The sequence below is a fragment of the Schistocerca cancellata genome, chromosome 1 (assembly GCF_023864275.1).
Source record: "Schistocerca cancellata isolate TAMUIC-IGC-003103 chromosome 1, iqSchCanc2.1, whole genome shotgun sequence".
NCBI classification, from domain to species: Eukaryota; Metazoa; Arthropoda; class Insecta; order Orthoptera; family Acrididae; genus Schistocerca; species Schistocerca cancellata.
In genome coordinates, this window is record NC_064626.1 from 758,576,480 (window position 1) to 758,579,684 (window position 3,205).

General features: G+C 49.5%; 1 pseudogene; it reads right to left on the minus strand.

Annotated features, from left to right (window-relative positions):
• Positions 1–400: 400 nt before the first annotated feature.
• On the minus strand, positions 401–518 carry LOC126100847 (5S ribosomal RNA; annotated as a pseudogene).
• Between the last annotated feature and the right edge of the window lie 2,687 nt (positions 519–3,205).

A 3,205-nucleotide genomic window follows, 5' to 3' on the forward strand; every position in this document is an offset into this window, starting at 1 on the left:
GACTGTATGAGTTATTATTTCAAGTAGTAATGTAATAAGAAGAACTGAAGCCCACCTGTGTGCTTTGGAAAATTTACGAAGAACCGATTAACGCAACATGGACACGCTCAAGATTTTGTGGGTGGATACGGCGATTGGACATAATATTATTAATTGGTAAGCACAAATATACCACAAGAGAAAGACTATTTCATTTATGTGAAGAAAGAAGTCGTCCTTCCTCAGCCCACAAGTGGCGCATCGGGGACATCCGACCGCCATATCATCCTCAGCTGAGGATGCGGGTAGGAGGGGCATGTGGTCAGCACACCGCTCTCCCGGTCTTCTTTGACCGGAGCCGCTACTATTCGGTCGAGTAGCTCCTTAATTGGCATCACGAGGCTGAGTGCACCCCTAAAAATTGCAACAGCGCATGGCAGCCCGGATGGTCACCCACCCAAGTGCCAGCCGCGCCCAACAGCGCTTAACTTCCGTAATCTGACGGGAACCGGTGTAGCCACTGCGGCAAGGCCGTTGCTTCATTTAGGTGAAACTAATACAAAAGGATTCTTTACCAGTTTACAGGCATAGCCCAGCATATTGTGCTTGTCCGAATGCCGAAAAAATCTCATTAATTCAATATATCTAAAAAGCCAAAAACTTTATTTTTTATTGTTATATATTTTTTATTGGATTATAGTAACTAACAGTATCACATGCGTACACTCATGCACACTGAGCAGTACAGTTTGTTTAACGTCAAACGTACACATTAGGCGTTGTTGTATGATTCATTTGTCATTTGTAGTCGACTGCTATTAAATTATGATACTTACAGGGCCGTCTATTGCTAGATTTTGTAACTATTTATTTTTCTTCTGCCGTACGTTTTCCCCTTTCTCGGATAACATTCCGTTGCAATTTGACGTCATTCTGACCAGTGGTGTTATTTCTACAGCGGTTTGAAAGTTTAACATTAATTATAATCACCCTGTATAATTAGCAAATGTGGACTCAGAGTTCCGCAATACCCAGCTACATTCGTGTTCAGCCAGACTGGCTGCTATGTCTCTGCCTGAGTAATATAAAACTTGTCGCACCCGAGACAAGTAATTCCGGGTACTCCAGAGCTGTAGTTCACTAAGGAAGTGTCCGGACGTCCACTCGAGCCTCGGCTAATGAGAAGCGAGCACGGGTCGCAGCAGCGCCGTGTAGCCGCCTAGCGGATACGGCAAGTTCTCCGCGGGAAGCGGGCGTGCTTCGCGGCTGAATGCGCGCCCATTGTGACGGCAGGCCGCATTGTGCCAAGTTGGCGAGACACGGAGGCCCGCCGCGAGACGAACCGCCGCCGGCTGGGGCTCAGCTCAGCAAGTGGCCGCTCCCGCAGTTCCACTCCCCGAGACGCCAGTGCGCAACTCCGCACAGTGCGGGGGCGCTACGAGCACGCTTGCGCTTTCTGGGCAGCCGCCACCTGCTCTGAACTTCACAGACAGCTGAGCCACGTATAGAGCAAAAGCTGTGGGTAGAAGGGACCGCACCTGTAACGAAGATCGTTGGGAAGGTAATACTACAACGACTCACCAGGCACTGTATCACAAACGACACCCTGAGACCGGAGCAATTCGGTTTCAGGAATCACCACTCAACAACACAACAACTCCCCCGCGTCGTTGAATACATAACACACGGATACAACACAAACAAAGCAACTGGGGCTGTGTTCCTGGACATCAAAAAGGCCTTCGATCGTCTATGGCACAACGGCCTAATACGCAAACTCAGCGATGCAGAGTTCCCCGACGGGCTCGTACGTCTCATACACTCATATCTCACGGATAGGAGTTTCAACACCGACATGCAGGGCAAATAATCGACACGACATGGTATCCAGGCAGGAGTATCCCAAGGAAGCATCCTAGGGCCCTTACTCTTTAACCTCTACATTAACGACCTCCCAGCTACACACAACACGACGGTGACAATCTACGCGGATGACACCGCCATCCTTGCGCAAGATTGGAAGCCGTCTAACATTAACTCACGACTACAGACTGCACTCAGAATGGCAGAGCCTTGGCTGGTGAAATGGCGTGTTAGAGGAAACGTCGACAAGTGCGAAGCCGTTCTGTTCACTAGAAGACCGAAGCTACTGCGCAAACATCAGCACTATAACACAATAACACTACATACACGTCCAATACGTTTCCGCGAGAAGGTAAAATACCTCGGTGTCTGGCTGGACACACCAACGTGGTGACCAAACCAAAAGTTCTACTGTCACCTCCGTATAACATGTTAGTTTTTTGAATCAGAAGTCGCAGGATGCAGGCTGTGATGTTATCCATGCGTCTGGGTAAAATTACTTATTAACATGGTCCATCAGGAGATGGAAAGTGGACGAAAGCGATCGCAGAGTAACGGTTGTAAGGGCAGAGCAAAAAAAAGTGCCAAGGCAAGCGCCAAAGGAAAAAAACCTCTGCGACAGTAGGACGGGTAGTACGGGCAGTAGCGCCTTGCTATCTGCGACAGTGCATGCAAGGTGTGGTTATGTTAGTGCGAGATATCGTGCATCGTTACCTTTGTCGTTGCTGGAGCTCGTTGCGGGGCTTGCTGCAGTTGCTGCGTCCCTGAAACAGTTCGAGGTCGTTGTACATTAGTGGGCGATCGGTCATAGATCGGCTCACAGACGATGTAGGGGGTGTGTGTGGCTGGTTTGCGTGCTGTATACAGTACGGTTTCCCTGCGGTTGCCTGTTTTTCGGCGGGTCGAGCATCTGGGGTTACCAGTAGTAGCTGTGTTGCAGGGGCTCGCCAGTACTGTCGTGTTAGCGTTCTATGGACCATAGATGTTTAGTTCCTAGCCAATAGTGTCTTTGGTCTGTTATGCTTCCATCTATGGTTGTGGTCGTATTTACCCTGAGAAAGGATAACAGAGTTGCGCGAGTGTCTCGTGTTATTGTACAGTCCTGTGGAGAGTTTTTGGAGTACCAACAAGATGGTATCTGGCCTGTATTCCCGGTGAAGATCCGCGATGTGTGTATAGCGCGGAGCGTTGCTTATTGTTCTGTATGAGCTGCAGACGGCGCAGGCGAGTGGGCGCAGCGTATCCCCAGACAGGGGCTGCGTACGTCATCAAGGGTCGAATAAGTGTCATGTACATGGACCTAGTCACCCTCCTATTCAGTGTGCTACGCCTGTTAAGCATAGGGTAGAGTTGTTTGAGCCTC